A 27,698-nucleotide genomic window follows, 5' to 3' on the forward strand; every position below is an offset into this window, starting at 1 on the left:
ATGACCACCACTCTAATACCACCACAGGTAATTATTTCAAGGGGAGGCCTGACCCAGGCCAGGCCAATTAATTCCTTGCCCACAATTTTCAAACTGGGACCGTAAACAGAGGCAGCCTCTCTCTGATAACCTGCACAATCAGCTGGCAATTGTGTCTGTCTATAACTGTGTCTCCTTATTTCCTCCATATATGGAGGAAGCCAGGGAGCTTTAACGGTACATGAGGAAAAGAGAAGAAAAGACAAGAGCTATAGAAAGTCTGTCTTTCCAATTGTTCCTTGGGGCCAGCTGCATTTCTGCCCTTCCTATGGTTTGGTTCATCAATTCTTCCTCGACCCAAGCTGGTTAAACAGTTTCTGTCTCTTGTAGCCAAGAGGTCTGCCTATTACAAAGAAAAATTTGCAGTGCACTCTCATACAGCATGTATGAACCAAGCCAGGGTGAGGCCCCAGGAAACTCCCACCCTATGCCTTTCCATGTTAACAATTTGCCTATGACTCTATATCTCCTGTGCTCCTAGATCCGTATCTCCAACTGCCTCACTGATAGGATATCTCAAAGGCACCTCAAAGTTAGTATCATCTTTCCTCAAATCTTCTGCCTCCAGGGCTCCCCATTGCAGTAAACCCAGTACTCACATCCAGGTGCCCAACTCACAAACTTGGATGAGGTCTATGACTTATAAAATCTAACATGTGGCCAGGTGTGGTGGCTCACGCTCATAATCCTAACACTTTGGGAGGCCGAGGTGAGAAGATCACTTGAGCCCAGGAGTTCAAGACTAACCGGGGTAAGATGCCAAGACTCGGCCGGGCATGGTGGCTCACGCCTGCAATCCCAGCACTCTGGGAGGCCGAGGCGGGCGGATCATGAGATCAGGAGATCGAGACCATCCTGGCTAACACGGTGAAACACTGTCTTTACTAAAAATACAAAAGATTAGCCGGGCATGATGGCACACACCTGTAGTCCCAGCTATTCAGGAGGCTGAGGCAGGAGAATTACCTGAATCCAGGAGGCAGAGGTTGCAGTGAGCCAAGATTGTGCCACTGCACTCCAACCTGGGTGACAGCATGAGACCCCGTCTCAAAAAAAAGAAAAACTGAACTACACCAATCCCGGAGTCTGCCCAGGTCTCACTATACAACCCAATCAAGAAAATGGACAAAAAACTTAAAGAAACATTTCACCAGAAAAGATAAACAGACAGCAAATAAGCGCAAGAGAAGATGACTGGCTTCATTAGTCATTAGGAGCAACATGGCGAAACCCCATCTCTACAAAAAAAGAAAAAACTGATATATAAATAAGAACGTAAGGTTAGTGGACGAAGACTTCCTGGAAGGGATAAGCAGAGGTTATAAGGATAAAATCTTGCAAGAATATGAAAGCATTTTGGAAAGTATAACTTAGAAAAGTACAGGTTTCATAATTTTTTGTATCACCCGTAAGTTCTAGCATAATATTGCAATATGTTGCTGGTATTTGGTAAATGTTTCTTATTCATTCTTATTATAGGGTTCATAAATAAACTGTTCAATGAGTGGAAAGGCATTCAAGTCAAAGGGGAGTGTCCAGAAGAGATTCCTACAGATTAGCCCCAGACCTGGGTCAGGTCCCAAGGACTTTTCCCCTTGTTATGGACAGAGTTTAGGGTTGACCACCTGTTATTTTCTTGATCCAGGATAATTGAGGTCACACTTTTAGCTATGGCATGGTTTGCAGTTTGAGTAGCTGGTATCAATCTTGTGCTTCCTGTTCTACAAAAAGATGTAGGTTCTGATGGGTATGGGGACACAAGATGCCACCTGCCCAGGTGGGCATATTTCCTGCAGCAGCCCCCTCTGCATGACTTCCCCTCCTGCCTGACTGCCAGGCTCAGTGTTCTGCAGAAACCAGCATTGATGATATCTCATTTCTCAGATCTGCAAGGGCCCCCTCAGATGCAGACTGGTAATGTGACAATTAACCTTCAAGGGCGCAAAGTCTCAGGTATGAGGCACACAGCAGCAATCACCTCCTGTAGTCAGCATCTTGCTAGCTAGCCCACCTGCACCCCAAACATCTGGTGATGCTATGATTTGCAGAAGTGAAAGAAAACTGTTTAATCAACCATCTTTTCTCACCTCTCTAGGGCCATAAAAGCTCTTGACTTTCCCCCATCAAAAGGATCTCTTCCCTTCCCAACAAGCTGTACAATCGAGTGGAAAGAATTAATTTTATTCTAATAGATCCTATAATACTCTTTCCTTTAGGAAACCTCCTAGCTGAACGCTTCACCTGGACACTTAAATTCAACTTTTTTTCCCCAAGTTTTCCTTCATTCTGAACTCTAAAATGTACTTATTTTTTTTCAATGAAAACACCCTACTCCTACTTCACCTATTGTTGTTTTGGTTTTCTGTCATTGCAGGTTGGGTCTTCATAAGTTTACCGATCTTAAATTTTAATATCATAGAAGACGGGCACTGGCTCTGAGCTTATATGGTAGAACCTAGCAATACATAATTTTTACAATAATAAACAAATTACATAGCTGAGAAAACAAAGATGTAGTTAAAAAATATTCACAGCTTCCCAGCTCCCTCCCACTCTAGAAATTCCCTTCCTGTATCTAAGGAAAAGAAAGGGGATTCCATGAGTCACCAAGAAGTTTGGAAACTGAAAGCCATCCATTCCCTGACAAAATGTTTTTTGGGGATATATTTTTAAAATGCAATAAGGCAGCCAGACACAGTGGCTCATGGCTGTAATCCCAGCAGTCTAGGAGGACAGGGCCAGAGGATCTCTTTGAGGCCAGGAGTTCAAGACCAGCTTAGGCAACATAGCAAGACCACGTCTCTACTTGAGGGAAAAAAAAATCCAATAAGGTAACTTTTTATCTCTTTTCCCCTTTTCATATGCTCAGAACTACAGTCCCAAACAAAGGATTCATAAATTAGAAGTCATTTCACATATATTTATAATTATTTCTTAGTTTAAAAATGTTTTTCACATTCAATGCCAAAACATAGATACTGCATTCTGTAACCCCACCCACTACCCTCACATACCCATAACACTTCCCTCCTCTCCTGGTTTCCTCCTGGCAAACAGGCAATGCCAAAGTCCTCCTGCCTACCTAGCATGAACTCTTACTTTGCTCCAGTTCTCCCACTAGGGCTCAGATGCCCTGTTAGTTTCATCCTTCTAGTTGTGGCCAAACCTGGGAGATTCTTTCCCAGAGGAAGGAAGTACTATGAAAGCCTGGGGAAATTTCCCAACCCCACCCACAGAAGCCAAGTCAGGAAAAGCCTGTAGAGGTGATTCACGGGCTTTAAGTTCATGCATCCTAAACAAAGGTGGCCACCCAGAACTCTCTTCTAGTCAACTCGACCGCAAACCATGGAATGGCTCCTATGCCAGGAGAGACCAAGGCTGGTGGCAAGGGGAAATTTTCTAACCAATCAGCTTTCCCCCTAGACTCTGAAGAAAAGTCCCTGAGGAGGAGGCTATGGGACCAAGTAGGGGAAAATGGAAAGCAACACCTGGGTTAGCCAGGTGCAGAAAGAACAAGCATCCCTGGGCTGACCTGGGAGGCTCTCTCTTCAACAATGGGTGCATAAATTAGAACCTGAACTTCGGTGGCAATCAGTTTACACCAATGTAACAAATCCAGAGCTCAGATGATGTTTAAAGTGATGGGGATGGCCAGGCATGGTGGTTCACACCTGTAATCCCAGCACTTTGGAAGGACGAGGCCGATGGATCACGAGGTCAGGGGATCGAGACCATCCTGGCCAACATGGTCAAACCCTGTCTCTACACAATAAATAAATATATATATTATACACACACACACACACACACACACACAAATACAAATATTAGCTGGGCGTGGTGGCATGTTTCTGTAATCTCAGTTACTCGGGAGGGTGAGGCAGGAGAATGGCTTGAACCTGGGAGGCAGAGGCTGCAGTGAGCCAAGATCATGCCACTGCACTCTAGCCTGGTGACAGAGCAAGACTCTGTCTCGAAAGAAGGAAGAAAGAAAGAAAGAAAGAGAGAGAGAGAGAGAGAGAGGAGGGAGGGAAGGAAGGGATGGGACTGAAAAGGCTGCCAGCCTGGTTCTATCGTTAAGGCTGTTAGCATTCTTTTTTCTTGTTGTTGCTCAATATAATCCATAGCTTCACAAGTTATAACATTCTTGAGGCAAGGAACAATGAAGCTCTGGCCTCCATATATTCTATGACAGCAGAAATTTCCCAGGCAGTACAGATGTAGGACCCAAATAGGTTTCAAATCCATTTTTTTTTTTTTTTTTTGGAGACAGGGCCTCACTATGTCACCCAGGCTGGAATGTAGTGGCGTGATCTCAGCTTACTGCAGCCTTCACCTCCCAGGCTTGAGCAATACTCTCACCTCAGCCTCCTAAAGTAGCTGGGACTACTGTGCTTGCCACCATGCCCAGCTAATTTTCAAATTTTATGTAGAGATGGGGTTTCATCATGTTGCCCAAGTTGGTCTCAAATTCCTGGGTTCAAGTGCTCCTCCCACCTCAGCCTCCCAAAGTGCTGGGATTACAGGCATGAGCCACTGCACTCAGCCCCAAAAAACTTTGTCAACCACTGCTCAGTAATGCCTGACTTTGGTACAGCCCTTTAATTTCAAGTACATTTGGTTCCTCCAGCAATCATCAAAGGTTGTTAGCCTCGCTTCCTCTGCAATGATTAGGAAGGATAAGTAGTACAGAGATAGGTCCCCGGGTGCCTTGAAAGCAAGCCTCACTTTTATAAGAATCCCAGCCTAGCAGGGCTGTGGTAAGAGAAGTGGGCAAAGCAAAAGGAAGTTTTTTACTGATACTCAGTGCTATTGAGTGATAATGCAACCGTTCATCTTCCTGTTGAAGAGTCTGACATGCTTTCACAGTTATGAATGAAACTCTCTCGGATTGTTTTTTAAAAATTCCTTCCAGATCTCTAGCTCTTAAAAGAGTAGCAGTAACTTCCTCCATATGCAGTCTAACACATTTCCATGGTGACTCTCTAACATAGTGTGGTGTATATTCCTTGTTTCTGTGGCTGCCCTTCATCTGAACCCACTCCTTATATTTGGAGAATCCCCTATCATTTGAGCTTTAGTAAAAAGCAGGGCCAATGTCCCACTATAGAAGTAGAAGGATCCGATATTTACTGCCCCAGCACCTCTTGCAGCAAGGGAGAAGGCATGTGACCTTGGCTTGGTCAACTGGACATGTCCACCCAAGGTGTTGACTGAGGAAATAGTAATGCAAAGAAAGAAGCCGGGAAACACTTTATTCCAACAGTAACATCCAGTTTTCATGCCAGGGGTGGCATCCGGTGTCTGGTGCCAGCAGCAGGAAAGGCTTTGTCAAACTGGTTCTATGGTGTGACCTTGGCAGTGGCCACGTCTTACTCTTTCTTTCCCCTTTATGTCCATTTGTGGAGCTTGAGTCTCCAGGTAATCCTGCGAACTATCCAACTCCTTTTGGTTGCTTCAGGCACAAACTTGGGAGACATCTTTGAGTTTCCTCTGTAACCTTATATCTAATCCAATAGGAAATTCCGGAAGTGGCCCATTTCCTCTGCTAGTACTCCCTGGCCTAAACCACCATTATCTCTCACCTGAATTACTGAAATAGACTCCTTTAAAAAAAATTAGTTCATCAAACATTTTTTATTGCCAAAAATTTTATGTATTTATTATGTACAACATAATGTTTTGGAATATGTATATGCTGCGGAATGGCTACATCAAGCTAAATATCATATGCTTAACCTCACATGCTTCTTTTTTTTGTAGTGAGAAGGCTTAAAATCTACTGTTTTTGTGATTTTGAAGAATGCAACACATTGTTTTTGTGTGTGTGAATGTGTTTTTTTGAGACGGAGTTTCACCCTTGCAACTTAACATGCTAAGAACCTTATCTGAGAGACATGTAAGACACTGGGAATCAAATTTTTCTCTCATTTAGTGACTTTGGGCAAAGTCACTTAGCATTCTGGGTCTCAGTTTCTTTATATATTGCCCCTCTTTGCTATAAGAAAATTTTACAAATTTTAAAAATGCCATATGTCTTTTTTTTTTTTTTTTTTTTTTGAGACAGAGTCTCACTCTGTCACCCAGGCTCGAGTGCAGTGGCATGATTTCAGCTCACTGCAACCTTCCTCTCCCAGATTCAAGCGATTCTCCTGCCTCAGCCTCCCAAGTAGCTGGGACTACAGGTGTGCACCACCACGCCCAGCTAATTTTTGTATTTTTACTAGAGATGGGGTTTCACCATGTTGGCCAGGTGGGTCTCAAACTCCTGACCTCAAGTGATCCTCCCGCCTTGGCCTCCCAAAGTGCTAGGATTATAGGTGTGAGCCACTGCACCTGGCCAAAATGCCATATTTCAAAGCCACAATAGAATAATGGTTTTTCCAAAGTACATACAGTCATATAATGACATTTTGGTAATGACAGACCCCATGTACCATGGCGGTTCCATAAGATTAGAACGGAGCTGAAAAATCCCTATCACCTAGTGACATGGTGGCCTTCATCACATTGTAGCCATTATCATAGCACAATGCATTACTCTTATGTCTGTGGTGATGCTGGGCTAAACGAATCTATTGTGCTGCCAGTCATAGCACATACGATTATGTACAGTACATAATCTATTTTATTTTGTCTTATTTTTTATTTTCAAATATTTAGAGGTGCATGTGCAGTTGTTTTACATAGATATATTGTATAGTGGGAAAATTTGGGCTTTTAGTGTACCCATCCCTGAAACAGTATACATTGTACCCAATAGGTAGGATTTTATCCCTCACCCCCTTCCCATTTTCTACCTTATGGAGTCTCCAATATCTGTTATTCCACTGTCTATATGTCTATGTAGCCATTGTTTAGCTCTCACCTATAAGTGAGAATACATAATACTGATAATAAAAAAAAAACTTGATAATGACAAGTGAGTATGTTACTGGTGTATGTGCATACTATACTATACTATACTATACTTTTTATTGTTGTTTTAGAATGTACCCCTTCTATTTAAATATTCAAAAAATGTTAACTGTAAAACAGTCTCAGGCAGGTCCTTCAGGAGGAATTCCAGAAGGAGGCATTGGTATCATTGGAGGTGACAGCTCCATGCATATCGTGGCAACTGGAGACCTTCCGGTAGGACAAGATGTGGAAGGGAGGACAGTGGTACGAATGACCCTGATCCTGTGTAGGCCTAGGCCAATGCGTGTGCTTGTGTCTTTGTTGTTAACAAAAATGTTTAAAAAGAAAACATTTAAATAGAAAAAAGCATATAGAATAAAGATATAAAGAAAAAATTTTTCATATAGGTGTATAATATGTTTGTGTTTTAAGTGAAGTGTTAATATGAAAGAGTCAAAAAGTAAAAAAAAAAAAAAAAAAAAGAAAATTTTCAGGCTGGGTGTAGTGGTTCATGCTTATAATCCCAGCACTTTGGGAGGCCAAGGCAGGCAGATTGCTTGAGCTTAGGAGTTCAAGACCAGCCTGGGCAACATGGTGAAACCCTGTCTCTACAAAAAAATACAAAAATTAGCTGGGCATGGTGGTGCACGCCTATAGTCCCAGCTACTAGGAAGGTTGAGATGGGAGGATCACATGAAACTGGGAGGCTACAGTGACCTGAGATAGCACCACTGCACTCCAGCCTGGGGGACAAAGTGGAACCCCGTCTCAGAAAAATAATAAGAATAATAATAATAACTTTATAAAGTAAAAAAGTTATAGTAGGTTAAGGTTAATTTACTATTGAATAAAGAAAAATTTTAAATACATTTAGTGTAGCCTAAGTGTGCAGTGTTTATTTTTATTTATTTATTTTTTTAAGACAGAGTCTAGCTCTGTCACTCTCTCTGTCTGGCTAGAGTGCAGCGGCATGATCTCGGCTCACTGTAGCCTCCACCGACCAAGTTCAAGCGATTCTCATGCCTCAGCCTTCCAAGTAGCTGGGATTACAGATATGAGCCACCACACCAGGCTAAGTTTTGTATTTTTAGTAGTGATGAGATCTCGCTATGTTGGCCAGGCTGGTCTCGAACTCCTGACCTCAGGTGATCCACCTGCCTCGGCCTCCCAAAGTGCTGGGATTACAGGCGTGAGCCACCATGCCCGGCTTAGTGTGCAGTGTTTACAAAGTCTACAGCAGTGTACAGTAATGTCCTAGGCCTTCACATTCACTCACCACTCACTCACTCACTGACTCACCCAGAGCAACTTCCAATCCTGCAAGCTCCGTTCTTGGTAAGTGCCCTATACGATTTTTATTTTTATTTTTATTTTTTTTTTGAGACGGAGTCTCGCTCTGTCCCCTAGGCTGGAGTGCAGTGGCACGATCTCGGCTCACTGCAACCTCCGCCTCCCGGGTTCACGCCATTCTCCTGCCTCAGCCTCTCCGAGTAGCTGGGACCACAGGCACCCGCCACCACGCCCAGCTAATTTTTTGTATTTTTAGTAGAGACGGGGTTTCACCATGGTCTCAATCTCCTGACCTCGTGATCCGCCCGCCTCGGCCTCCCAAAGTGCTGGGATTACAAGCGTGAGCCACTGCGCCCGGCCTACGATTTTTAATCTTTGTTACCATGTTTTTACTGTACTTTCCTATGTTTAGATACATTTAAATACACAAATACATACCATCCTGTTACAATTGCCTACAGTATTCAGTAGGTTTGTATCTTAGGAGCAATAGACTATACCACACAGCCTAGATGTGTAGTAGGCCATGCCATCTAGTTTTATGCAAGTACATTCTATGATGTTCACACAACAAAATCATCTAACAATACACTTCTCAGAAAGTATCCCCATCATTAAGCAACACATGGCTACACTTCATTCTTTAGCTTCTATAGTTGGCTTTTATTGTATCTCTTCTTAGAAATGAGTCACCTTGCTCAAAGTTTCATCATTCTCCGATAATTCTTTTTGTTGTTTGTTTTTGAGATGGAGTCTCACACTGTCACCTAAGCTGGAGTGCAGTGGTGCAATCTTGACTCACTGCAACCTCTGCCTCACGGAGTCAAACAATTCTCCTGTCTCAGCCTCCCGAGTAGCTGGGATTACAGGTGCCCACCACCACCCTGACTAATTTTTTTAAATTTAGCAGAGACGGAGTTTCATCATGTTAGTCAGGCCGGTCTTGAACTCCTGACCTCAGGTGTTCCGATCCCCCTTGGCTTCCCAAAGTGCTGGGATTACAGGCATGGGCCACTGTGCCCGGCCTCTCAGATAACTCATATACATTGTCAATGCCATATGTCATTAATGTTGCCTGTATCATCACCATAATTATCATTAATAAAAGTAACAAGCTAAAAGATAGTACATAGGATTTAGGCTAAATAAATGCTAGAGAAGTTCAGAAGAAGGGAGAGTTCATCATGAACTGGGCTGAAAACTGAAAAGGACTTGAGCTAGGTTTAAATGAAAGATAGAATTAAGATGAGCAGAGAGGAAATGTGGTATACACTTTACACACGTAAAAACAGAACACTACATCTATAAGGTGGGGAGGTGAAATAACCAGAAATAACAAAAGTTCAGTTTAGTAGGGATAATAACAAATTATCCACTAGTGCTTCTCTTGCTTCCTAGGAAAAGATATACATCCCATAGCTTGAAGCTTTGTCTCAGGCCTTTCTCCAAATCGTACCCATGTCTATATGCTCAACTCATCTCGTTTCCTCCATCTTCTTGCACCTGAAGACCTTATACACATTTTTTTTTTTTGAGACGGAGTCTCACTCTGTCGCCCAGGCTGGAGTGCAGTGGCACGATCTCGGCTCACTGCAAGCTCCGCCTCCCGGGTTCATGCCATTCTCCTGCCTCAGCCTCCCGAGTAGCTGGGACTACAGGCGCCCACCACCACGCCCGGCTAATTTTCTGTATTTTTAGTAGAGACAGGGTTTCACCGTGTTAGTCAGTATGGTCTCGATCCCCTGACCTCATGATCTGCCCGCCTCAGCCTCCCAAAGTGCTGGGATTACAGGCGTGAGCCACCGCGCCTGGCTTTTTTTTTTTTTTTTTTTTTTTGAAACAGGGTTTCACTATGTCTCCTAGGCTGGAGTACAGTGGTATGATCACAGCTCACTACAGCCTCTACCTCCTGGGCTCAATCAATCTCCCACCTCAGCCTTTCAAGTAGCTGGGACTACAGGCACATGCCACCACACCTGGCTAATTTTTTGTACTTTTTTTTTGAGACAGAGTCTTGCTCTGTTGCCCAGGCTGGAGTGCAATGGCACAATCTCAGCTCACTGCAACCTCTGTCTCCCAGGTTCAAGTGATTCTCCTATCTCAGCCTCCGAAGTAGCTGGGATTACAAGCACCCGCCACCACACCCAGCTAATTTTTGAATTTTTAGTAGACATGAGGTTTCACCATGTTGGTCAGGCGGGTCTCAAACTCCTGACCTCAAGCAATCCACCTGCCTCTGCCTCTCAAAGTGCTGGCATTACAGGCGTGAGCCACCGCACCCGGCCTGTACTTTTTGTAGAGACGGGGCCTTGCCATGTTACCCTGGCTCATCTCAAACTCCTAGTCTCAAACAATCCTCCCACCTCAACCTCCCAAAGTGCTGGAATTACAGACATGAGACATCATGCCTGACCGTAAATATTTTTTTTAAGTTTCTAAAAATTAGCCAGGCACAGTGGTGTGCACCTGTCCAGCTACTCAGGAGGCTCAGATGGGAGGACTGATTGAGTCCAAGATGTGGAGGCTGCAGTGAGCCATAATTGCACCACTACACTCCAGCCTGGGTGACACAGCGAGACCATGCCTCAAAAAAAAAAAAAAGTTTATTTGTATCACTCATTGGCTCCTATAAAACTCCAGGCCTTTTTTCTCATGAACTGCTACCAAACCAAGTCTTTCCCTTCCTATGCTTATTATATATTTAATATATATGTTGGGCTTTCCAATCGCCCCTGTACTTTTTTTTTTCAGCCAAACATATAGCCTATTTAATTAGGATTTGGAATGCTAACTCTGTAGGTCAATGTAATAGGTTATAATTACTACAGGTTATGTCACCTGAAAATGTTATAAGTAAGCCGGGTGTGGTGGCTCATGCCTGTAATCCCAGCACTTTGGGAAGCCGAGGTGGGTGGATCACCTGAGGTCAGGAGTTCAAGACCAGCCTGGACAGCATGGTGAAACCCCATCTCTACTAAAAATACAAAAAATTAGTTGGGTGTGTTAGTGGATGCCTGTAATCCCAGCTTCTCAGGAGGCTGAGGCAGAAGAATTGATTGAACCCAGAAGGTGGAGGTTGCCGTGAATCGAGATCACGCCATTGCATTCCAGCCTGGGCGACAGAGTGAGACTCCATCTCAAAAAAAAAAAATAAAAAAGAAAAAGAAAATGTTATAAGTATTTCTCCCTGTGACACAAGTTTACTCATGTAACAAACCTTCACATGTACCCCTGAAACCTAAAATAAAAATTTCAAAAAAGAAAATGTTGTATTTTTCACAGGTCTTTATCCAAGATGTTAAAGAAAATGTTGAATGAGGCAAGGCCTGGCCTTTAGAGATCTCTCGCCAAATTAAGATGGATTTTGTCAGTACTATATTTTGCCCAGCTGTTTTGCAAGGAAGAGAGTATAATTTAGTGAATGGAGCAATGGGGTGAATATATTCCTATAAACATGATTCTGACACAAACTTTGCCAGTGACTTTGGGCAAGTCAATTAACTTCTCTTGAATTCATTTTGAAAATGGGAGGGCTACACTAAACTTACTTCCTCTTCCAAAAGCCAGGGATTCTATTACCCAGTCCATATTTTCCCATAAAAAGAGACAATATTGTACTATCCCTTTATCTATTATCTCTCTCAAACACAGGGCAATAGTATTTCTCTTTGGCCTAATTAATAGTATTTTAGCAAAGGTGAGTCTTGTAATATCTTCGAGATAGATAGTCTAATTTCAATTCATTTTACAAACATCTGTTAAGTGCACACTGTGCCAGACATTATAGTAAGGGGCTTCTAAAATAAATCAGCAATAAAAAGTAAAGCTAATTACCAAATAAGCCCTACGTTCCTAATTTTGCCTCCTGCTCATTGATTTTGCTTGTGTGCAGTAGTATGGAAGTATGTCTCAGATTCCTCTCTATTGATATTAAACTTTGTAGTTTCCACAGCATCAGTCTCGTGCATTTTATTGCAAGAATTATGTCTTATCCCTGAATTCTCAGAGATATTCTCTCATTCCCTCAGAGCCTATATGCAATTAATCATATTCTCATTCTATTTTTCAGATGTTCCCTCTGGAACCTTTAGGGAAATAGCAATTACATCAGTTAGGATCTGATCAGGAAAGCAGACCACTATGAGTAACACAGAATAAAGGATTTATTATAGGGATTAGATCTCATGCAATCATGGGAGCTGGTTAAGCAGTCTATGCACATTTATTGCTTCTGCAACTGCTGCCGGGCCTGAAGTGAACAAGGTCATTGATTGAAAAGGGAAGATGTGGGAGAGACAAGGGACAAAGTAGAATCCATGAGGACAAACTGGAACTGTATGTGTCTTTCTCCCGCTCCCTCTACTCTAGGTAATGGGATTGATCTCCAGGATAAGCTGGTATTCCTCAACATAGAGCTGTACATGCACTTGGTATAGGATTTGAAGATGAAAGAGGAGATCCAGTGGGAAATGGATCCCGCCCCGAAACGAGCAAAATGAGCCAGTAGATAACTGACAACATGTGAGCTACATAACTGCGCCTGCCCTATGCTGACTTTCAGAGCATAAAACTGGCTACTACTTCATTTCTACCTTCAAAATCCTATGCAATTTTCTCTTGTGGATAATTCCAAGAAATACATAGGAAAGAAGATTATGGGAAATATAGTTACAGCTTAGCTATATTGACACAATACAAAGCCAGCATAAGAATCGATACACGCAGGCTGGGCTAGGTCGCTCACTCCTGTAATTCGCAGACTGGGCGCGGTGGCTCATGCCTATAATCCCAGCACTTTGGGAGGCCGAGGCGGGCAGATCACCTGAGGTCAGGAGTTTGAAACCAGCCTGACCAACATGGAGAAACCCCATCTCTACTAAAAATACAAAATTAGCTGGGCGTGGTGGCAGGTGTCTGTGATCCCAGCTACTCAGGATGCTGAGGCAGGAGAATCACTTGAACCCAGTAGGCAGAGGATGCAGTGAGCTGAGATCATACCATCGCACTCCAGCCTGAGCAATAAGAGTGAAACTCTCTCTCAAAAAAAAAAAAAAAAAAAAGAATCAATACTCAACTGGACAACCTCAGGTCAAATTTCTCTTCCCTCATTCTTCAGAATCTTCTTTCTTTTGGGTATTCATCCCTGAGCTCCCTGCTACTATACTTGTTGCTATTGTCAGGCTAGGAAAAAGCTACTGAAAAAACATCTTCAAAAATCCTTACAGAGAATATTCTAAAATTTTAAGACATACAGAAGATAAAACTAAGTAAAATTTTATATACTATGTTCATGTATGAAAACTCTTAATATTAAAAGTTAATTTGAAAAAGTCAGTCAGGTCCGGGCACAGTGGCTCACACGTGTAATCTCAGTACTTTGGGAGGCCGAGGCAGGTGGATCACTTGAGGCTAGGAGCTTGAGACCAGCCTGACCAACATGGCAAAACCCTATCTCTAAAAGACTACAAAAATTAGCTGGGTGTGGTGTTATGCAACTGTAATCCCAGCTACTCAGGAGGCTGAGGCACGAGAATCGTTTGAACTTGGGAGCCAGAGGTTGCAATGAGCTGAGATCGTGTCACTGCACTCCAGCCTGGGTGACAGAGTGAGACTCTGCCTCAAAAAATAAAGTAAGATAAAAAAGTAAGTCAGGCCCAAGTCAATCTAAGAATCCAGTGAAATTACAAACAAAATTCCAGTAAGTTTGTTTTGTCGAACCTAAAAGATTCAACTGAAAGATCAAAGTACCAAGATTAGCCAGGACAATTTTAAAGAGGAACCACAAGGTAGAGGGACTTATTCTACCAGACATCAAGATGTCTTATAAAGACAAGTGTTTTTTGTTTTTTTGTTTTTTGTTTTTTTTTGAGACAGGGTCTCACTCTGTCTCCCAGGTTGACGTGATCACCGCTTACTGCAGCCTCGACCTCCTGGGCTCAAGTGATCCTCCCACCTCAGCCTCCCGAGCAGCTGGCACTACAGGCACACACCATCATGCTCGGCTATTTTTTTGTGTGTGTGTGTTTTTTGTAGAAATGGGATTTTGTCGTGTTGCCCAGGCTGGTCTCAAACCCTGAGCTCAAGTGATCCACCCACCTTGGCCTTCCAAAGTGCTGGGATTACAGGCGTGAGCCACCGCACACGGCCAAGACATAATATTTAACATCCTGGTAATGGTTTAAGAATTGTCAAACCTGCCAGTGAGTCAAATAGAGAGCTAGGCATAGACCCATAAAAACATAATGAAGGTGGCATTACAAATTTTGTAGCCAAAAAAATAGATTATTGAAAAAATTATATTAGAATAAATAATCCATAATTGGGTGGATCACGAGGTCAGGAGATCGAGACCATCCTGGCTAACACGGTGAAGCCCCGTTATCGGCTAAAAATACAAAAAATTAGCTGGGTGTAGTGGCAGGTGCCTGTAGTCCCAGCTACTCAGGAGGCTGAGGCAGGAGAATGGCGTGAACCCGGGACGTGGAGCAGTGAGCCGAGATCACGCCACTGCTCTCCAGCCTGGGCGACTGAGTGAGACTCGGTCTCAAAAAAAAAAAAAAAAAAAAAAATCCGTAATTGAAAAATTATAATAAATTCCTATTTTATATCATGTACAAAAAGAAAAATGTAGGTAAAGTTTAAATATCAAAATCAAAATATTAACATTTTTAGAAGAGAATATTAGAGAATATTTTTATGATCTTGGGAACAAACCCGAAGGAAAAAGACCAAAAATTTTAAGTGTTACAGATTTAAACTTCTGTAAAACAAGATACCATAAATAAGGTGCTAAACAAGCCACAGGCTAAGATAATATAATTGCAATAAATATAACTGACAAATAATTAATATTTAAGATATAAAAAGAACCTGTACAAATCAATAAGAAAATGAAAAGTAACTTAAGAGAAAAAACAGGCAAAAGAGATGAACAAGCAATTTGCAAAACAGAAAACTCAAATAGCCAATAAACACAAGAAAAGATGCTCCACCTCTCTACTAGTAAGAGAGATACAAATTAAAACAACAGTTAGGTTTCATTCATATACTTCAGACCAAAAATCATGGTTTTTTTTTTTGTTTGAGACAGAGTCTTGCTCTGTTGCCCAGGCTGGAGTGCAGTGGCATGGTCTCTACTCACTGCAACCTCCACCTCCCTGGTTTAAGTGATTCTCCTGCCTCAGCCTCCTGAGTAGCTGAGATTACAGGTGTGCACCACCACACCCAGCTAATTTCTGTATTTTTAGTAGAGGCAGGGTTTCACCATGTTGGCCAGGCTGGTGTCAAACTCCTGAGCTCAGGTGATCTGCCCACCTTGGCCTCCCAAAGTGCTGGGATTACAGGTTTGAGCCACCAGGCCAGGCCTAAAAATCGTATTTTTGTTGTTGCTGTTGTTGTTAGGCACAAGGTCTCACTCTGTCACCAAGGCTGGGATGCAGTGGCACAATCATAGCTCACTGCAGCCTCGAACCTATGGACTCAAGCAATCCTCCTGCCTCAACCTCCCCAGTAACTGGGACTTCAGGTGCATGTCATCACACTTGGTTAATTTTTAAACTTGTTGTAGCAACTGGGTCTCACTATGTTGTCCAGACTGTCTTGAACTCCTGGCCTCAAGCAATCCTCCCACCTCAGCCTCCCAAAGTGCTGGAACCACAGGCATGAGCCACTGTGCCTGGCCTGAAAATCAACTTAAAGTCTTACAAAACTAAATATTGGTGAGCATATGAAGAATTGGAAACTTATACACTGCTAGTAGAAAGTAAACTGGTAAAACCACTTTGGGGAGTGATTTGGCAATAACTAATAAAGTTGAAGATGCATATAACATGTGAACCAACAACTCTACTCCTAAGTAGAAATATTCTGGAGAACTATTGTATGAATGTACAATGAGAAATGTACAAGAATATTCTTTGCAGCATTGTGGTAACAGAGAAAATTAGAAATAATCAATGTTCATCAATGGATAACTAGATGAATATAAATTCAAGCATACTCAATAAAAAAAAGTTAATAGTTAAGATGAATATGCTAGAGTTACATATACCAATATGGATAAATATTAAAAAATAATCTTGAATAGAACAAGCAATTTTCAGAATATTTATGACACCATTTAAATAAACTTTAGAAACAGGCAGAACACAATCATATATTATAGCATATAACAAATGTATTAAACTATGCAAGAATATAATATATACTAAGATAATGGGCTGGGTGCAGTGGCTCACGCCTGTAATCCCAGCATTTTGGGAGGCCGAGGTGGGTGGATCACAAGGTCAGGAGTTTGAGACAATCCTGGCCAACATGGTGAAACCCCATCTCTACTAAAAATACAAAATTAGCCGGGTAAGGTGGCAGACACCTGCAGTCCCAGCTACTCGGGAGGCTGAGGCAGGAGAATCGCTTGTACCTAGGAGGCGGAGGTTGCAGTGAGCCGAGATTGTGCCACTGTACTCCAGCCTGTGTGATGGAGCAAGACTCTGTCTCAAAAAAAAAAAAAAAAAAAAAAAAAAAAAAGGTAATGGACATGGTTGCAGAGAAAGAAAAAGATTTTATCAGAAGGGTACAAATTGGATTCAACTATATATGCAAATGTTTAACTTCTTAAAAATAAACAAACAAAACATCTGAAGTAAATATGACCAAATGTTAAGTAAGATTTGATGAGCTGAGTGGTGGATACATTGTTTTTAAATTAGTCACTGTAATATTCTGTGGTGGATACATTGTTTTTGAAGTAGTCACTATAGTTTTCTGTTTGCCTGAAACAGTTTATAATTGAAGTGTAAGAAAAGATGGAAGGGAGGCAGGAGAGAAATAAGGAAGGGAGAAAGTAAGGCAGGTAGGCAGGTGGGCAAGAAGGAGAGAAAGCAATTTCAATCTCTGTAGCCCATTTCCTATCCAATGCCATGATTTTGCTGCTGTTTCTTCTCTACAATGGAGGCACATGGTAGAGTAGAAAAGAAAATGTCCTATTTTCCAAAGATTTGAATTTTGATCCTAACTTGATCCTGTTTTAGTCATAGGACCTTAATCAAGTCACACAGTTTAAAAGGTATAGGCCAGGCATGGTGGCTCACATCTGTAATCTCAGCACTTTGGGAGGCCGAGGTGGGTGGATCACCTGAGGTCAGGAGTTCAAGACCAGCCTGGCCAACATGGTGAAACCTCGTCTCTACTAAAAATACAAAAATCAGCCAGGCGTGGTGGCGCACACCTGTAGTCCCAGCTACACGGGAGGCTAAGTCAGGAGAATTGCTTGAACTCGGGAGACGGAGGTTGCAGTGAGCCAAGATCACGCCACTGCACTCCAGCCTGGGCAACAGAGCAAGAGTCCATCTCCAAAAAAAAAGAGAAAAGAACAGAAAAAAAAGAAATACATCATAATTGCTGACCTTTTTGCTTTTTCATCCCTGTATAATTGTTTCTGTATAGCACCAATCCTTCTTCCACCATCTGCTTTAGTTTCAGTGCCATATCATAAAAGAAGTCAAAAACAGTCTTGAGTACTCAGAACCCTTCTGCCCCATTGTATAATGTCTGTTTTCTGCCACTGCTTCTTCTACCTATTCTTCCTCAATAGCTGGCACTGGTTCAGAAGCACACCTCTCCATCAAGTCATCTTTTGTTAATTCCTATAATGTGGTGTCAATTTGCTCTTGAATTTTTCTAAGATTCAAATCTCGAAACTCTTCACCCCTTCCTTTTTTTTTTTTTTTTTTTTTTTTTTGCTATATCCACAATCTCTTTCTTTCATGATTTCCTCGGATGGCTCTGTCATAAATCCTGTGAAGTTATGCATAACATCTGGACAGTTTTCTCTAGCAGGAATTGATTGTTTCAGGCATGATGGCTTTCACAGCTTTTCCTATAACAACGATGGCATCTTCAGTGGTGTAATCCTTCCAGACTTGCATGATGTTCTCCCCATCAGGGTTTTCCTCCATAGCATTGGCAATCCTTTCCATAGAGTGCTGTGTTAGTGAGCCTTCAAGGTCCTTATGGCCCCCTAATCTAAAGGCTGAATCTTGTGTTTGGGAGTAGGTAGACCACTTTGATACCGTCGATGTTGAATTCATGGGGTTCTGGGTGGCCAGGGGCGTTGTCCAATATCAAAATAAATTTAAAAGGCAGTTCCTCACTGGTAAGGTAAGAAAGGGTCAAAGTATTGATGGAATCACTCCAGAAAAAGGATTCTCATTTTCCAGGCCTTATTGTTGTGCAACCAAAAGACTAACAGCTTGTGTTTATCTTTTCCCTTCAAGGCTCGAGGGTTAGTAGCTTTATAAATAAGGGCAGTTCTGATCATAAACCTGATTGCATTTGCACAAAACAGTAGTTAGACTATTCCTTCCTGTCTTAAATCCTGGTGTTCACTTCTCTTCCTTACTAATAAATGTCTTTCTTGGCAATTTTTTTTTTCCAGAATAGGACACATTTGTCTGCATTAAAAATCTGTTCAGGCAGATATCCTTTCTCCTTAATGATTTTCTCAGTGGCATCTGGGAACTCATCTGCTGCTTCTAGGTTGGCAGAAGCTGTTTCTGTTGTCATCTTGACATTTTTTAAGCCCAACCTCTTCCTAAAATTATCAACCCAAACACACAAACAACATTATTAAACCATCCTTTGCTGGCATTAAATTCTCCAGCTTTAGATCCTTCACCTTCCTTTTGCTTTAAGTTGCCATGTAATGACTTCACTTTTTCTCAAATCATATTAGAGTCTACAGGAATACCTTTCTTACAGCAGTTCTGTACCCACATAAAAGCTCCATTTTCGGCCAGGCGCAGTGAATCATGCCTGTAATCCTGTAATCCCAGCACTTTGGGAGGCCTTGGCATGGGGATCAACAGATCGAGTTTGAGACCAGCCTGGCCAACATGATGAAACTCCCTCTCTACTAAAAATACAAAAAAAAAAAAAAAAAAGCCAGGCATTGTGGCACACACCTGTAGTACCAGCTATGTGGGAGGCTGAGGCAGGAGAATCATTTGAACCCAGGAAGCGGAGGTTGCAGTGAGCTGAGATCAAGCCACTGCACTCCAACCTGGGTGACAGAGCAAGACTCCATCTCAAAAAAAAAAAAAAAAAAAGCTACATTTTCAATACCAGACAAAAAGATATTTCACAAAGTGTGCACAGTTTTTGTATCTGCTGGCATAGCAGAGCCATGGCTTTGTGAATTTTCTTTCCTTTTTTTTTTTTTTTAAACAATGGTCCTTGTGCTGGATTCATTTATCTTGTAATGGCAGGCAACTGCAGCTGCAGCCCTCAATCTATAGTAAGCATCAAGCAATTCGGCTTTTCCTTGTGATGTCAGGACTTTTTCCTGCTTCTTGGAAGCACTTCTAGTCACTAGTGGCACTTGGTACGGGACATATGGTGTTATTCAAGGTTTATGGTATTGCATTAAACATGATGAAAAATATGCTAGAACTTCAAGTGATCAATTTTTATTGTGATGTACAATTTACTAGAGAGATGAACTGTTCATGCAGAGATTATTAGAGCCACGCGGTGGTTTAAACAGATACTAACCACACTTGAGCTCACCACAACAGCAACAGGAGGTGGGTAAAACATGATTAGAGCAGCACAGTATGTACAACAGTTAATTTATGCAGTTATGATTTAATAATGCATCTTCACCTTTGTTTACATTGCTCACAACTGTGAAAGTTACCATATTCAGCGTATAAATGTTTGTCAGTTTTGATAAATTTTAACTCTTTGTAATAGATTTGTGTATATTTTATGATAGTAAATGATAAAACAGACTATAAATTGTATGCATTCACGACATATCTTTTTCTTAACTTTTTTCCATATTTCTTGACTACGTGGTTTTTCTAGGCTGTAAGTTTATTCAAATTGTCCCAAATCGCCAAAAACTTTTCCAATATATTTACTGAAAAAAAATCTGTGTATAAGGGGACCCACGCGGTTCATACTTATGTTGTTCAAAGGCCAACTGTATCTCCTACGGGTTCTTTTTCTCTGATAGCACCCTGATTAATGCAGTGATATTAACTACAGTTGTTAGTAAGGCTTCTTAATTAATATTAGAAAAAGATGTAGAAGAGAGATTGATTTTGGACACTATAAAACCTCTAAATAAATTAATAAAGAATGAGAAAGTATAAGAAAGTTATAAAATAAGCCAAAATAAATAAAATTGCTTATCTTATAATATGATGGCCAAAGTTACTTTTTATCAGGCAGCTATAAGTAGGCAAATATACAGTTAAGGATGTCTGTGAACTTAAAATATTCACCGGCAGAATAAAAATAGGGTGTTTGAGGTAGCCAGCCTTCAAGATAGCTCCCAGTGATTCCCACCTCCTGGCCTTGACATCCTTGTGTCGTCTCTTCCCATATTGTACTGGGGTTGTTCTCTATGATTGACAGAATACAGCAAAACTGATAGTATGTCATTTGGGAAACTGGGTTATTAAAGATATTGTGGCTTCTATCTTGCTCTCTCTCCCTCCCTGTTGGATCATTCGCCCTTGGGTAAGCCACCTGCTATGCCATAGCTGTCCTGTGGAGAGGCCTGTGTGGTAAGGAATGAGAGCTCCGGACAACAGACACAAGGTCCTTTGACAACAGCCATGTGAGTGAGCTTGGAAGCATATTTTCCAGCTCCTGTCAAATCTTCAGAAGACCAAAGCAACAGGCAACATCTTGACCGCAACCTCAGGAAAGACATTATGCCAGAACCACCCAGTTAAACCACTTCTGGATTCCTGACTTTCAGAAATTGGGTGAGATAATAAATGTTTGTTGTTCATGCTGCTGTGTCCCTTCCAAACTGATTTAAAAAATAACAGAAACAAAGGAAAACTCACAGGAAAGGCAGAACTGAAGAAATAATACTAAGAAAGCATGAAATAGAAACTAAGATAAGCCAAATGTAACAATTAAAATTATTCTAAATAGTCTAAATCCTGCTACTAAGAAGCAAAGGGACTTTTTTTTTTTTTTTTTTTTTAAGATAGAGTCTCACCTTGTTGCCCAGGCTAAAGTGCAGTGGCTTGATCTTAGCTCACTGAAGCCTCGACTTCCCAGGCCCAGATGATTCTCCCATCTCAGCCTCCCAAGTAGCTGGGACTACAGGCATGCAGCACCACGCTTGGCTAATTTTTGTATTTTTTGTAGAGACAGGGTTTTACCATGTCACCCAAGCTGGTCTCCAACTCCCGGGCTCAAGCTGTTCTCCCGCCTCTGCCTTTCAAAGGGCTGGGATTACAGGTGTGAGCCACCGCTCCTGGCTGGAGTATAAATTATTTAAAAATCAGGCTGGGCATGGTGACTCACGCCTGTAATCCCAGCACTTTGGGAGGCCAAGGCGGATAGATCACTTGAAGTCAGGAGTTTGAGACCAGCCTGGCCAACATGGTGAAACCCTGTCTCTACAAAAAACACAAGAAAAAAAATGTTTTGCCAGGTGTTGTGGCGGGTGCCTGTAATCCCAGCTACTCGGGAAGCTCAGGCCTGAGAATCACTTGAACCCGGGAGGTGGAGGTTGCAGTGAGCCGAGATCACACCACTGCACTCCAGCCTGGGCAACAGAGCGAGACTCTATCTCAAAAAAACAAAAAACAAAAAAAAAAAAAAACATGATTTTTGGTCTGAAGTATGTGAATTAAACCTAACTGTTGTTTTAATTTGTATCTCTCTTACTAGTAGAGAGGTGGAGCATCTTTTCTTGTGTTTATTGGCTATTTGAGTTTTCTGCTTTGCAAATTGCTTGTTCATCTCTTTTGCCTGTTTTTTCACTTAAGTTACTTTTCATTTTCTTATTGATTTGTACAGGTTCTTTTTATATCTTAAATATTAATTATTTGTCAGTTATATTTATTGCAATTATATTATCTTAGCCTGTGGCTTGTTTAGCACCTTATTTATGGTATCTTGTTTTACAGAAGTTTAAATCTGTAACACTGTTAAAATTTTTGGTCTTTTTCCTTCAGGTTTGTTCCCAAGATCATAAAAATATTCTCTAATATTCTCTTCTAAAAATGTTAATATTTTGATTTTGATATTTAAATCTTTACCTACATTTTTCTTTTCGTACATGATATAAAACAGGGATTTATTATAATTTTTCAACTATGGATTTTTTTGTTGTTTTTTTTTTGAGACCAAGTCTCGCTCAGTCGCCCAGGCTGGAGAGCAGTGGCGCGATCTCGGCTCACTGCAAGCTCCACCTCCCGGGTTCACGCCACTCTCCTGCCTCAGCCTCCCCAGTAGCTGGGACTACAGGAAATCTAATTAAGAACAGATAAGAGATACACAAAATATTAGAAACATTAACACAAAAATAATACACAAACATGCTAAAAATGTTCCTATCCCAAAGAAAAAAACCTTTTTTTTCTTGCTATAGTTCTTACTCTTTTCTCCTGAAAGACCACTTCTAAACCAAATAATTTTTTGGAAATATTATGTTTTCTGATTATAAAAGTACTACAAAAATATTTCTGTTTGGTATAGTAGACTAGGTACTACAGGACTGAACCATCTGGTAAAACCAACTAAAATTACTGGATTTTAAAGTCTTAAATGCATTCAAAAGCTGACAAGAAAGTAAACATTACAGCCGGGCACGGTGGCTCACGCCTGTCATCGCAGCACTTTGGGAGGCCGAGGCGGGCGGATCACGAGGTCAGGAGATCAAGACCATCCTGGCTAACACGGTGAAACCTCGTCTCTACTAAAAATACAAAAAATTAGCCAGGCATGGTGGCGGGCGCCTGTAGTCCCAGCTACTTGGGAGGCTGAGGCAGGAGAATGGCGTGAACCCGGGAGGCGGAGCTTGCAGTAAGCCGAGATCGCATCACTGCACTCCAGCCTGGGCGACAGAGCGAGACTCTGTCTCAAAAAAAAAAAAAAGAAAAAAAAAGAAAGTAAAGATTACTTAATGTATTATACATCCATTCTAAGGCATCATTGGTTGAAAGATATGCCATTACTTTACTACTAAGAAAGAAAACAAATGCTATCAAACTATGACATAATGCTTTCTTATAACTTTTTTCTTGTAACTTTTATACTTATGGACGATCTTGCAGGCTAATCATCTATTTTATCCTTCATATTTATTTATTTACTTAAAGACAAGATCTTGCTATGTTACCCAAGACTTGAAGTCCTGACCTCAAGCAATCCTCCTGCCTCTGCCTCCTGAGTAGCTGAGACTGTAGACACATGCTACTGCACCCAGCTTATTTTTGAAATTTTATTTTTTTGAGATAGGGTCTCACTCTGTCGCCCAGGCTGGAGTGCAGTGGTGTGATCATGGCTCACTGCAGGCTGCACCTCCTGGGCTCAAGCAGTCCTCCAGCCTCAGCCGCCCGAGTAGCTGGGATTACAGGCATATGCCACCATATTCGGCTAATTTTGTATTTTTAGAAGAGATGGGGTTTCTCCATGTTGGCCAGGCTGGTCTCGAACTCCTGCCTGCCTTGGCCTCCCAAAGTGCTGGGTTTTCAGGCGTGAGCCACCGAGCCTGGCCAATTTTTTTACTTTAGTAGTGACAGGGTCTTTCTATGTTGCCCAATCTGGTCTTGAACTCCTGGGCTCAAGTGATCCTCCTGCCTCAGCCTCCCAAAGTGCTGGGATTACAGGCATGAGCCACCACACCAGGCTGATCCAGCTTATTTTTAATCATATATTACTCTTGAGCATATATTAAAAGTAAAAGGTAAGTGAAAAAATTGCTTAAGTTGTGCTTAAAACTACTTCACATTTAATCTGACTCTTCCACATAATTCTCTGTACCATCAAGAACATTAGTAATGTATTATTGCAAAAAACAATCCTTAACATAATGAAAAAAAATTGATGCTGGGCTCTTAAGCCTGACTTTGCTATTATGTAGCACTAACCTACTTCTGACTCATGTTTTAGGAGTGTTGCTGAAAAGTCTGATTCACTGTGCTATCCCCTCTCCACTAACATTTGATGCCTCGGGGTTAAAAGAATGCTCCACTATTAGTCTCAAGATTTTCTTCCAAGCCACTGACATTCATTCTGCAATTTTTGATGCTGCAATTTTCATATTCATACATGCATAAACAATGACATTTATGTAATGGCTGACTGGCTGACAGTGATTGTAGACAGTTTAAGATACTGATTTCAAAGATGTTAAAATATGAAAAATATATTTCAAACAGTGAAATATAATACATTAAAGTAAGAATGAAGTGAAATCTAGAGGATATCTACCAAAACTGGAAGAACTTAGGTTCAAGTTTAATAGCACTGTGCAGCATGTGGGTTGGAAATCAAAGCCCAAACCCACCTAAAATAGGGAATCTAAAAGGAGATTCCCTCTTCCCCCTATAAAACTGGGTCCCAAAGAGTTACTCTCTCAGTGTAAGGCACATTAGAAATCATCCATTTCTCCACCACAATTATCACCATCAGATGACTACAGCAATAATTGCTCATCTCAAAATTCGGTGCTGAGTCGGGAAAGGGAGAGTATCTCCTCTGAGAACCTGTAACCACAAGCCAGCCCTAATGCAGGTTTGCAGCAGAAACATGTATAACCTAATAAATATTAGAAAAAAAAATCATAAGCCAAGAATTAGGATTAAAATAGTCCTAGTACAATGAGGCCCTCAGATGCTCAAAACCAGCATATCCCTTTGGAGGAACTCACCTATCCCAGGCCTCAAGGAATTTCCAAAGAAAATGTTTTTTAAAAAGTCAGTAGAGTAACAAAGCAAAACAAAAACGAATCGCAAAACCACCTGGAAACAAAGCACCATGAGCAAGAACCAGCAGGAGGCCAGGCATGGTGGCTCACACCAGTAATCCCAGCACTTTGGGAGGCTGAGGCAGGAGGATAGGCCAGGCACCAACAGTCTTTTATAAGAACAGAACCACGATTTTGTTTAGTGAGTAATATGCCAAGCTTAAAATGCTTACTGTTATGGACTGAATTGTGTTTCCCAGCACACCACCTCTCCCTACTCCCCTCCCCAGGCACCACTGAAATTTATATATTGAAGCCCTAACCAATGTGACTATATTTGGAGATAGGGCTTTTAAGGTTAAATGAGATCATAAGAGTGGGGCCCAAATCCAACAGGACTGGTGTCCTTATAAGAGGAAAAGACGACAGGCGTGGTGGCTCAGCCGGGCACAGTGGCTCACGCCTGTAATCCCAGCACTTTGGGAGGCTGAGGCGGGTGGATCACTTGAGGTCAGGAGTTCAAGGCCAGCCTGGCCAATGTGGTGAAACCCCATCTCTACTAAAAATACAAAAATTAGCCAGGCATGGTGGCAGGCGCCTGTAATCCCAGCTACCTGGGAGGCTGAGGCAGGAGAATTGCTTGAACCTGGGAGGCAGAGGTTGCAGTGAGCCGAGATTGTGCCATTGCACTCCAGCCTGGGGGACAAGTGCGAGACTTTGTCTCAAAAAATAATAATAATGAATAAGAGGAAAAGAAACTAGAAATCTCTTTCTCTTCATGAACACAGAGGAGAAGCCATGTGAGTACACAGCGGCAGCAGCTGTCTGCAAGCCAGGAAGAGCGCCTCACCAGAAACTGAATCTGCCAGAACCTTTATCTGGGAGGTGGAGGCTGTGGTGAGCCACAGTACTGCACTCCAGCCAGGGCAATGCAGTGAGACTGTCTTAAAAAAAAAAAAATCCAATAAATGAAGATGAATGAATCATACAAACATATTGGAAATAGATTTAAGTCTCTCGCTTAGTTAACTATAACAACATAGTACTCACTAAAATAAGACATCTATGACAAATTAGTGAACGTTATTAATGCAAAGTATATTTGAGATTAGTCGTTGCACAAGAAAATTTGAACACCTTGAAATCTTTTTTTATTTTTATTTTTCTGAGACAGAGTCTCACTCTGTCACTCAGGCTAGAGTGCAGTGGTGTGATCTCGGCTTACTGCAACCTCTGCCGCCCAGGTTCAAGTGATTCTCCTGCCTCAGCCTCCCGGTAGCTGGGATTACAGGCACCTGACACTGTGCCTGGCTAATTTTTGTAGTTTTAGTAGCGATGGGGTTTCACCATCTTGGCCAGGCTGGTCTTGAACTCCTGACCTCGTGATCCACCCGCCTCGGCCTCCCAAAGCGCTGGGATTACAGGCATGAGCCACTGTGCCCAGCGGAACACCCTGAAATCTTAAAGTTTATATATGAAAGAAACTTGGTAGAAGTTTTACCAAATTTGACAAAAATCTTAAGAAATTACATGGTATTACCAAAAGGAAGTTATAAAGATGAAAGAAACTTTTCTAAACAATCAGTAATGAAAATAAATTTCAAACAAGAAGAGAGAAAAGATTGATTTTCTTTCTATTCATGTAAGAGAAAATATCACAAAATCTTGACCAGGTACGGTGACTCACATCTGTAATCCCAGCACTTTGGGAGGTCAACGTACATGGATTGCTTGAGCTCAGTAGTTCAAGACCAGTCTGGGCAACATGGCATGACCCCGCTTCTACAAAAAAATACAAAAATAAGCTGAGCTTGGGGTGTGCATCTGTAGTCCCAGCTACTTGGGAGGCTGAGGTGGGAGGATCACTTGAGCCTGGGAGGTCAAGGCTGCAGTGAGCTGTGATGGTGCCATTGCACTCTAGCCTGGGAGACAGAGTGAAACCTTGTCTCAAAAAAAAAAAAGAAAAAGAAAGAAAGGAAAATATACTACAAAATATTGTCATATGATGAAGCAATCAGAATTGCAGGAAGAAAAGTATCACAGAGATGATTCAGGTAATTAATAAAAATATTATGTTGTTTTTCTGGATTTTATAATTTGTGTTCTTGATTTAAAATTTTTTTAATTTGTTATGATTTTTTTCACCCTAAATGAAAACTTACTTCTGTATATAATTTTGTACTTATAATTTTATAAATTTATATTTTCACTTTTTTCTTTTTCTTTTTTTTAACAAAAAGACCCCCAAATTACATGAGCTTCAGGTCCTACAAAGCCTGGCTCCACTCCTGATGACAGATGAATATAAAAACAAGAGAGCGGAGTACGAGTCTGAGGCGGAGTGGCAGGACAAGCGTTTAGAAAGTTTCTTCCACTCTTTGACCAAGTATTGGTTGAAAGGAGTACTGCTGAAACTGTAACCAAAGGAGGCATTATGCTTCAAGGAAAAGTATTGCAAGCAACAGTAGTCACTGTTGGATCGTGTTCTAAAGGGTAGAGAGATTCAACCAGTTAGCGTGAAACTTGGAGATAAAGTTCTTCTCCCAGAATATGGAGGCACCAAAGTAGTTCTACAAAGTACAAACTACTACAAAGTAGTTCCTGTTTAGAGACGGCGACATTCTTGGAAAGTACGTAGACTGAAATAAGTCACTATTGAAATGGCATCAGCGTGAAACTGCCCATTCCACTGAAGTTCTGAAATCTTTCATCATGTAAATAATTTCCATATTTCTCTTTTATAATAAAC

At 41.5% G+C, this 27,698-nt stretch overlaps 1 pseudogene; it reads left to right on the forward strand.

Moving 5' to 3' along the window:
- The first annotated feature begins 1,904 nt into the window (after nt 1-1,904).
- LOC115835050 lies at nt 1,905-27,592 on the forward strand (annotated as a pseudogene).
- The last annotated feature ends 106 nt before the right edge of the window (nt 27,593-27,698 follow it).

The sequence above is a fragment of the Nomascus leucogenys genome, chromosome 5 (genome assembly GCF_006542625.1).
Source record: "Nomascus leucogenys isolate Asia chromosome 5, Asia_NLE_v1, whole genome shotgun sequence".
NCBI lineage: Eukaryota > Metazoa > Chordata > Mammalia > Primates > Hylobatidae > Nomascus > Nomascus leucogenys.